The sequence below is a fragment of the Rhamphochromis sp. 'chilingali' genome (assembly GCF_963969265.1).
Source record: "Rhamphochromis sp. 'chilingali' genome assembly, chromosome: 20".
In the NCBI taxonomy this organism is placed as follows: Eukaryota; Metazoa; Chordata; class Actinopteri; order Cichliformes; family Cichlidae; genus Rhamphochromis; species Rhamphochromis sp. 'chilingali'.
The window spans coordinates 25,677,501-25,688,648 of NC_137947.1; the positions used below are offsets into that span (position 1 = coordinate 25,677,501).

An 11,148-nucleotide genomic window follows, 5' to 3' on the forward strand; every position below is an offset into this window, starting at 1 on the left:
GAAATATGGACATCCATAAAACCCGCATTTGTGCATCTTGTCCATCAGTCACATGTTTACACTTTCTCCTGCCAGAATCCTGAAGCGGTCAAAACCATTTTCTCTGACAGCTGGCATTCTTTAGTGAGCTCATCATCTGTGGCAGCTGTAATTCCTGTCTGTTTTGACAAATTTTCTCCCAGGTTCATTTCTGTATTAATGATATTGGGTGACGCATTAAGTCGTTTTCGGCTGCTGTGAATTTATTCCTTCCATGGCATCAAAACACATTACATAAGTCACCAGAGACTCCTGAGGTAACAAAACACTTTTAGGGCCGACTAAATCTAAAAAGGGTTTGAAAACACTCACTAGCCTGGCAACAAGACGACTCCAAACAACCAATAATTCTATAATCTTCAAGATGAATTTTTCCAACCTAATTTCCATTCCTGGTCTTTCTTTTAAGGATGTTGTGAATTGATTTTAGTGGACTGTTATCTCCAATTATGTACACAAGATGACTTCTTGGATTTAGAATGAAACATAGTGTCCATACCAGATTAAAGCTCAACTTTGAGCTGTTCCTTCACCCCCTCCTCCCCTCCAGTGAGCATGGTAGGATCCCATCCTATTTAGAAAAGGGTTAGCCAGGATTAAAGGGTGTTTCTGACGCTCTTATCTAGTGTTTGAGCACTTGATCACGGAGGCGTGCCCTAATCCGAACATCAATGCAGTTCCATCAACACGCTCTCCTGGAGCAACTCGCCAACAAAGGGGCTGTTGGGGCTTGTTTAGATGGGGGCCACACACACACACACACACGCCCCAGCCTTAAACACACAACATACACACACGTGCAGAGAAACATACAGATCCCTTTTAAGGAACACTGTTTCTGCTGTTGCTCGCTGCTGATGTCAAATGTCTGATCTCATAAACGTCTGCTTGTTCTCTGGTGACGGACTCAGATTTAGGATCTGTGAAGCATTTACGTGTGTGTCTTCATCTGCAGCGCCGTGTGTCGCACAAGGCCTGTTTGGAAATCTAAGTGGGAGATTAAGTCAGGTTGGTTGATCACCAGTGGATTTGTTTACAGCTGGCTTTAGACAGAGATGATAAGCTGTTTATGTCAGATCTGTCATGAATAATTGGAAATGTCTGGGCCTTCTGATGTGTGTAGCATGATATCCTTTGCGGTAGCATTGGTGTAGATAAGCAATCAACAACTGTATATAATTTTTCAAAACTATTATTTAGACCTTTAAAATGAACAATCAGTAACAGTTAAATGGTTTAACATTACTGCAGACAACTTGTGTCTATTAACGAATCTGCAAAAGTCTTAATTTAGAGGAGCATTTAGTAATGGTGCATTTCTTTCTAAGAGTCCATATGGCTACACAGGCAGAGATAGACAGGCTGGTCTAGTGTGATCAAACAAACAATTTTTTTTTTTTTTAAATGACCCTTTGCTTCCCCTGTAGGCCTGCTGGCTATTTGACAGGACTGTAGATCATACTATTAGATGAGCTATAATTGCAAGTGACTGCTCTGTGTTTCTCAGAAGTAGCTGTGTTCTGTGTGTGTGTGTGCCTGTGCATGTTTGTGTGGTGGGGGTTCAGTGGTGTTTTTGTTAAAATAAAAGGGAGAAGTGTTGTGCTTACTGTGGATTCTTTAGGAAATTGCTGTCGCACACGTAGGGGCTGGAGCCGAGGCCTGGCGACAGAGACAAAGTCTGGCTCCCAGAACCATTACTGCGCCTGCTGGAGCCACGGAGGCCAAGCTGTGTGAGTCAATGTGTGTTTTGATAGTGCCGCAAGGTTTTTTGAGCCCAAGCTTGACAAAATATGTGTATGACTACAATGGTGTCTGTACCTAATTCAGCTTTCTTTGTTAAGTCTAATCAAAAGTGTTGCTTTTCTTAAAGCTGTTGTTGAGTGATAATGCCAGTTTATTCCAACAAAATCTTAGTTCTTTAAAGTTATAATTACACCAAGGCAAAACAATCTCACAATTATATTGGTGACCTTTTCATATACCTTATGGAGTGTCTGTGTCTATATTGTGATATTATATTATATTATATGAGTATGTTTAGATATCACTACAAAAGGTCCAAAGTTGAGAAGTTACCAATAAATTAGCAGTCCAAACAGAAATTTGTAGTCGCCACTCCAGAGAACCCACAGACTAAACAACGATGACCCCAATGGTGACCTTAGAAGTACACACACACACACCAAAATGATATATAGCATTTTTCTAACCTCCTGGTCCAAGAGCAAAAACTGAACAATTTGGTCAGTATTGGGGGGAAAAAATAAATAAAATTAAGAAAAAATAAAGTTTTTATAATCAATAAATCTGCCAATTATTTTTGAAATCCTTGATCATTTTTTACCTCCAGAACCTCAAATTATGACCTCAAATGAGCCAAGTAGTCATGTTTCTCCCGGCTTAATGTTTGCATTTGTTGAATACAGCAGATTGTGTTTCTTACTGGCTCATGATTTAAGAACCTACCAAAGGATGGGTATGCCAAATTACCTTAGGCTACAAATGCTGTGGATTTAGTTCATGTTACATACTTGTTCCTGTACAAATAAACAGAAACAAGGAAAGACTCGCATAAAAATCAAGCTACAACTTTGAAGAAATCAGTGGGTACAAAGGATTAGTTTCATCAAAAAGCTGACCAAATGTAAAAATGGTCAGAAAAGTATTTCTGCTGTGAAAAGTCCTATTAGAAATGTATTTTAATAAAAAACATCTGAATTCTGAGTTAGAGCCAAAAGCATATGTTGTGAGGTCAACGTGACCTTGAACTTTGACATCGCTAATCTGTTCATTCATGAGTTCAGGCAACAGTTTGTGCCTAAATTGAAAAATATTCTTTCTTCGGATATCTAGTTCATGAGAACAGACATCTGTTACTTGCTCAGAGGAATAAAAAGTTCTCATTGTCCCTGAAACCCATGACTGTCCTCAAAATTGTTGCAAGTTTGCTGTACAGTTCAAAATTTACATTTTGCAAGGCAAGTAAAAGCATAAAATCTGTACATCTCAGCAGCCAGAGCCTACAAATGTTCGCAAAATTTGTTGAAATGAACAGTGAACAGTTTTAGTCAATGAGATCTTAGTAACACTTGTCCAAAACCCTTGATGCCAATGTCATTGTGACTAGTTAAAAATCGTTGGTTTCCAGGTGATTGCATTTATTTCTTTTTTTGTATTTAGCGACCGACTGCAAGAAGTTGCAGCAGGTCATCCATAGGTTGAGTGTGCTGCATGGTCAACCACTGGGTCACCATTGTTGATTGCAAGGCGACTGCATAGGTTGCCTGCTGGGAAGCAACATGTCTCCAGACAATCGCGACTGCAATCATTCTCAGACAGGCTGACAAAGCAAATTGCAAACCGTCATCTAATCTATAGACTGGCAGATTTTCAATTCAGTCTGCACTGACGAGTCCAGCACACCTAAAATGTGCCTCTTTGCAATAGGGGAGTCGATTCAACTGGTTGTATTCTGATTATATTCCTATATAAAAGCAAGGTTGCTGAGTGCCGTTTTTAAGTTGCCTTTAGCAATTTTCCAGGCAGGGCTAACACACAGAGACAGACAATCATTGGCCTGCCAGGTAGTGATTTGTCACTCCATTGTTCCTCCGAATGCACTGTTGGCATGCTTTACACCACTGCATCTGAAACTTTGCATTAAACTTGGTGATATAAGGCTTGGAAGTAGCTGCTCGGCCATGGAAACCAATTCAATGAAGCTCTCTATGAACTGTTCTTGAGCTAATCTGAAGACCACAGGAAGTTTGGAGGCCTGTAGTGATGAACTCTGCAAGGCTGAAGACCTGTGCGCACTATGCGCCTCACCATCCACTGACCCCACTCTGGGATTTTAAATGGCCTACTACTTCGTGGATGAGTTTCTGTCATTCCCAACCACTTTCACTTTGTTTTAATACCACCAACGGTTGACAGTGGAATATTTAGTAGTGAGGAAATTTCACAATTGGACTTCTTGCAAAGGTGGCATCATGTCACAGTACCACACTGGAATTCACTGAAGTCCAGATAACAACCTTTTCTTTCACAAATTTTTGTTGAAGAAGTCTGATGGCTAGGTGTTTGATTTTATAAACCTGTGGTCATGGAAGTGCTGGAACACCTGAATTCAGTAATTTGAATGGGTTAGCCAATATTTCTGGGATTGGTGCATTGGCACTTTTTTCGTTAGACATTTGCATTTAGCAGCCTTTTTTCCTGAAGAAGAGCTCCACCATTTACACCATTTAAAAGTGCAAATGGTGTTACTGTTTTTCTATTAAATACAGTGAGAGCACATATAATATTAAACATATAATTTTTAATTAATACATTTTAGAAAATTATAGTGACCCACTTTAAACCATTTTCCGTACAGTCTATGACAACCAGTTATGGAATTTGAGAGCACTGAGCCAGAATGTGAAGGCCTGTCTCCCTCTGCTGGAAGAGAGATGTAGTGTTATGGTGGGAAGCATTGCAGCACTGTGACCACAATAGGAACCCCAGTCCCAATGACTCCTATTTGCCCCTAAACCTCAAAAACTGTTAGGTCGACCTTTGACCTTATACCACATACTGGAGCAACCTCATTTGTCACCTGGATATGGAGTGTTGTGATAAGGGGGTGGAGGGAAGAGCGGGGTGGTTGGAGGGGTGTATGGGTGTTTGGGGGTCATTAATGTGCAGGGCAGTGCCAATGTTGATTCTTTTTTTTTTCTTTTTCTTTTTCTTTTTTAAAGGGGGACGTGGCTTTGGGGGTATAAACAGTCTTGAAGGGAAAGAAGGCTTTTATGTGTGTGTACAAAAGTTACAGACAGAGAGACGCTGTCTGGTTTGATTCTGATTGGCCGGGGAGGCCGGGGATGCAGAGGGGTCATGGAGTCAGGCCTGATGAATGTTTTGTGATACTCAGGGGGGGTCTGTATGAGAGGGGGAGCGTAGTGTGGTTTGAATTAGTGACAAGCTGAACCCCTTTAAACATACTCTGTAATTACTAGTATAACTTAAATCAGTAGAGAAGGTTCATAAAAAAACTTTTGGAGATAAGAACAGGAAAAGTTTTCATTTTTATTCCCATTTATTTTTGACAGCTGTTAACTTTTTCAAAATATAGCTAGTTCCCTATGCAGTAAAATCTTTGATATTTTTGACAACCACGCACTAGCTGAAGTGAAGCTGTGCTTAAAAGACTTGGCATATATTTCAAAATTGTCTGTATGTGAGGAATTTTAAGGCACAACTCTATAGCAAAATGTAAAATAAAGTGTTGCTTTTTTAGAAAAAAAAATGTGATTAAGCTACTACTTAAGTATAAAAATTACACCTTTGACCAAAGAACTAGATTACACCTGAAGTTGATTCCCAGGGTTGACTGCCCACTGCTCCTAGAATAGATTAAATGTGGACGTTTCCAAACACTGAAAAATAAAAGGATATTTGATCTATCTGCTTTTTCTTTTTTTTTATAAACAAATTTTCACAATCTCAGTTTTACCTCAACTGCACTGAAATCAAAAGAAAGGCCACTGAAATCATTTTAAAAGATGAATTGCGGTTGTAATGGGGAACATTATTACATTTGGAACACAGCACATATAGTCCCATTGAAATGAAGTTATAGGTTGTAATGATGATGTGTAATCTTCACAGTTATTTGAATTACCTGGAGGCAGAATAGAGCATACTTACACTAGACACAGTTGCCTCATACTCTGCCTGAGCATGATTATCCTCCCTCCCCACTCACCCTCTGACCTGCACTCACACTGCACGTAATGAGCCGGGTCCAAGTATGCATCCATTTGTCTCAGCGCCTCAGTTTCTCTTGTACATGTTCTCTTTATTTCACATGCATACACTCTCCTGAAAAGCGCTCTCGCACAGTTTCGCAGAGGCAGCTGTCACTGAGGAAGTGTTGACATTTCATATTTGAGTGCAGATAGCGATCAAACTGTATGCATCCCATACTCAAGTCCAACTGGACCATAGTTTGCCTACTTGTGCCTGAGCATGGCATGCATATCACACTAGTCAAATGAACTGGAGTTTGGGGGGTTCAACATGCTCGGGCAGTGTACTGATCACCTTGTGTCTGCTGTGCCAAAGACTACACCCTAAGGGTAATTGGGTTCCTGCTCTTAAATGTTCAACCACATACACTGCAAGTTGTTTTAACTCGTCAATGTCAGCTGTATCTCTCATGTGTTGATCTCTAGCTACTGATACATCTTTTGATGGCCTCCCACCATGAAAGAGCAATCGCATTATCAACATGTCAACATTTTAACAGTAAGGAGCTTGTAGTTGATCCTGCACATGATTGTTTCATTAACAACAAGCACAAAGAGGTCTTCAGAGAGAACGTTTTCCTAATATTGGTAAAGAGAGTTTTAACCAGGTGGCGTAAGGATGCATAACCCTTCAGGTTCTTCATCTTTATCTTTACTCTGATCCTGAGTAGCTATAAAAATGTATAAAAACTAAGTTTCCAGTGCCAGAAAAGTATTTTACCTTACTGGTGGTTACTTACAAATATTTAATCATTAAAAAAAACATTAAAAAAAGAAACAACACAGACAAATATCCTTGAGCGGCCATTATTACAGTTAACTGAAAAAACAAAGCCAGTCGACTGTCAAAGTGGAAAAAAGCCAACAAACAGCAAGTGGCTGTTAGAAATATTTTCCTACTGCCAAAACAACAAGCATCCATCCATTCGCTTCCGCTTATCCTTTTCAGGGTCGCGGGGGACGCTGGAGCCTATCCCAGCTGTCATAGGGCGAGAGGCGGGGTACACCGTGGACAGGTCGCCAGTCTGTCGCAGGGCCAACACACAGGGACAAACAACCATTCACACTCACATTCATTCGCACATTCACACCTAGTGACAATTTGGATTATCCAATTAACCTATCCCCACAACTTGTTGACTCATCAAAAATAAATAATGGCTTTCTAGTTTATGACAGAAGTTGATGTTTGGGAAACATGGGTGCCTGTGGGAGGTAAAGGTTGTTTGAACCTGGCACCTCTGCATGAAACTACACATTAAAAACAGATAATCATACAAATTATAATCCAGTAAGTAAACCATAGATGAAAATAAAGAACAGAAAATTCTGTAAAACAACCAGAGATATGTTTTTAAATTAATTAAATTTGAAAGCAGTAGGCCAATAGGATACTAAAGAAGAAAACTATGCTCTCTATCTGCCAGATTCAATGTGGTTGAATTTCCTAGTTGGTATGTCTGTACAATGGTATTACTTGCACTAAGTACCGCAGCAATTTCCTAATGTTGTAAACCTGCTCAACATTTGGCAATAAAACCCTTTCTGATTCTGATTAAGTGAAAAAGTGAATTAAATTCCAGATTAAAAATTTGTTTGTCAGAGTATTTTCCACTTATCAGTACAGTTTGTATCCCTAATACAGTACTTTGTCTTGGATCACCTCTCATTCCTTTTGTTGGAAAAAGAGAAATAGACTCAGTCAGTCATTGAAATATCAGCAAACATAAGGCAAAAACGATTTCATCGATTTTTTTCTGTTCAAGGACACTGGCAATCTGTTTTGGGATCATAATCGTGGTGAACAATGAAGCTGTTGGCAGACACTTTGTAAATAATCAAAAGCTCAAGCTTTAACATTTTTTCTGCCTTCATTTTTGATAAGATTCCCAACAGCACTGACTGAAACACAAGCCCAAACCATGACAGAACCTCCCACCATGTTTACAGATAGCTGTAGATACACACTATTGTATCTTTCTCCTGACATAATGATGACGATTTCAACCAAAAAAAAAATTGGATTCATCACTCGATAAAACCTGTTGCCACTTTTGTCCACTTCTTGTGTAATTTGGTATACCTCAGCCTTTTCTCCCTATTTCCCATTCTTAAAAATGGGTTCTCTACAGCCACCCATCTACTGAGACCATTTCTGATGAAGCTTCAGTGAACTGCAATGAATGAACTGAAATGCCAGATGCATTTGTCAGCTCTCATGTCAGGTCTTTGCTGGATTTGTCGGAAGTTTCAGACACTGTTCATCTGCTGTAGGTATCTTTTTAGGCCTGTCATTTCTTGTGTCCTCCACTTGTTCAATTTTTTCAAGATTTTAAATATACTATGCCAAGATTTAAGCAAAAAGCTAATTGGGAATCACTTTGGCAATGTTTGTAGATTCAACTAAAGAAATGAGAACAACTAATGTGCTTTTGCAACAGGATGGTAGTAGCAAGCAAGTCGTAAGTGGCAAAGTGTTAAGTGGGTTGACAAACATGAAGAAGCATTCCTCTGAAAATGTCAATGTTCAATAAAAAATGCAAAAGACCTTCAGAATTACTACTGGAGAATTATTGCTCAAGATCACTAGAATACTGAATAATAGGAATAGGATAGTGGGAGCCAGTGTAGCTCTACTAAGACTAGACTGATGTATTCTCTATTATTGGTTTTCATTAATAACCTTGCAAAATAATTCTGAATAAGCTGCAGCCTACTGAAAGTTATTTTAAGGAGTCTAGCGAAAAGAGCACTGCAGTAATTCAGTTTTCAAGAGAAGAATGCATAAATGCCTGGATGAGTTTTTCATAGTCATGGCAAGTTAGGAAAGGTGTGACAGGTCAAAACGCCTGCTCTGAAAATAGCCTGAACACACTCCAACTCAAGCCAAGCCAGGTCACAAAGCAAATGCCAGTGCAATACTTATTTGAGGGTATCTTTCCAAACTAAACATTCATGACAACCAGTTCCTATAGGTTCACTAATAAAAATGAATAAATAAATAAAGGAAACTGACCAATCTTATCTGTAGCATGCCAACACTAAGTTCATGGATAGAGGACAGAGAAACTGGAGTATTGTTTAAAATCAAATAACACAAGAGGATAACAGCATGAACACACATCATGCAAGTCACTATCACAGAACTATTGAAGAACAAAGATTAGTGCTGACCAATAAATAATCATTATCACTGTGATAGAACTAAAGCATTTCAAACCACTGTGTGAAAGGTAATGAATAAGAAATGTAAGTGACTCATGTCAGTATTTCAACATGTCCAATAAAATCATGAAATACACTCACTGGCCACTTTGTTAGGTGCATCTAGTCAACCGTTTGTTAATGCAAATATTTCATCAGCCAGCCACACTGCAACAACTCGATGCATTTAGGAAAGTAGACATGATCAAGACAACCTGCTGAAGTTCAAGCTGAGCATCAGAATGGGGAAGAATGGCTGTTGTTTACAGACGGAATAATCTGAGTATTTCAGTAACTGCTGATGTAATCGGACTTTCCAGCAGCACTCCTGTCAGCTAAGAACAGGAAACTGAGGCTGCCAATTGCATAGGCTAACCAAAATTTTTCAACAGAAGATCGGAAAAATCTTGCTTGGTCAGATGAGTCTCAATTTCTGCCACAACACTGGGGTTTTTATTTGACCATAACAATATGAAGCATGGATCCATCCTACCATGAAGCAATAGTTCAGGCTGGTGCTGGTGTAATAGGGTGAATGATATTTTCTTTGTATACTTTGGGCACCTTAGTACCAGCTGAGCATCATTTACACGTCACAGCCCACCTGAATATCCATGTCCATTTCTTTATGACTACAGCATACCAATGAGGCTATGCTTCTGTTGGCCGCTTCCAGCAGGGTACCTCACCCTATCACGAAGCCCCAATCAAATCTTATAGCTTCATGAACATGACAATAAGGACAACATACTCAATTGGCCTCCACAGTTACCAGCTCTCAATCCAATAAAACTAGAAGTGGTGGAGTGGAAGATACACATCATGCAATATAACAAAGTATTTTATTCTATTTTGTACAGTATTTTATTCTATGTGTATAGTACTTATTGTATTGTACATAGTATTTTATTTTATTCTGTTTTGTATAGCATGTTATTCTATCTTATCTTATTTTATTGGGGGTTTTTTTCCCTTAATTTTTACTGTTCTTAACTTGCACTTTCTGCTGTGACCACCAAAATTTCACACGTGTATGATTAATAAAGGTTCATCTTATCTTGTCTTATCTTATTCATGTGCAGCCTGGTCTTACAGTCCCACCACAGGATTTCAGTCAGGTTGAGATGTGCAGCATTTGTATGATGCCATCATGTCAATATGGACCAAAATCTCTAAGGAACTTCCAGCACCTTGTTGAATCTATGCCACAAATTAAGAAAGTTCTGAAAGGAAAAGGCAGTTCAAAGTGTCAAGTGAGTGCAATTTATTTTTTGTTTTGGAATATTATTTTAAAAAAAGAAATGTGTGAGGCCTATTTTAGGGTTGGGACACTAATTTTAATCATATAGCACTAAATCACAACAACAGTAGCTTTTTAAATGAAAACAGAAATATATGTCATCACCATACTTGTCATGGTCCCCATGTCTGCCCGGCCGGCCCCGCAAGGTTACTTGTGTTTTTGTTTACTCTCTCCCTCTTTCTCTCGCCACTCCACCTGGGCGGAGCTCACTGCGGGCTCCCGCCCTTGGCCCACACACCTGTTGGCCATCACGCTGCCATTATGTGTTTGCCATTTAAGGCCGGAACGCAGACAGTCTCATCGCTGGATGATTGTGTGAGACACGTTAGTGAGCCACTCTAGCCTCAGTGAAGTTTTCTTATTATGTAAATAAACTTTGTGTTTGGAACTGAACCCTGCTCTGTGCTTGAGTCCCGCCATCGCTTGTGACAGTAATGGATGTTATGACGCGTGGCATATATTCCTCACACTATGCAGGCCTGTTAAAAGACTACTTTCCACATTAATGACAGCTACATTCAATAGTAGCACCAAGCCAGAAAAGAAAACATGTCTAATAATACAGGGAGTGCAGAATTATTAGGCAAGTTGTATTTTTGAGGAATAATTTTATTATTGAACAACAACCATGTTCTCAATGAACCCAAAAAACTCATTAATATCAAAGCTGAATGTTTCTGGAAGTAGTTTTTAGTTTGTTTTTAGTTTTAGCTATTTTAGGGGGATATCTGTGTGTGCAGGTGACTATTACTGTGCATAATTATTAGGCAACTTAACAAAAACCAAATATATACCCATTTCAATTATTTA

At 39.1% G+C, this 11,148-nt stretch overlaps 1 long non-coding RNA gene across 2 annotated transcripts; it reads left to right on the top strand.

The window, feature by feature from the left end:
- The first annotated feature begins 864 nt into the window (after positions 1-864).
- Positions 865-10,692, top strand: LOC308387814. Of its 2 annotated transcripts, none has more exons than XR_013969992.1 (3): positions 865-1,047; positions 1,661-1,769; positions 10,118-10,692. It is a non-coding gene; the product is annotated as an uncharacterized lncRNA (long non-coding RNA). The 2 variants fall into 2 exon arrangements; XR_013969993.1 differs by having other exon boundaries at positions 1,683-1,769.
- The last annotated feature ends 456 nt before the right edge of the window (positions 10,693-11,148 follow it).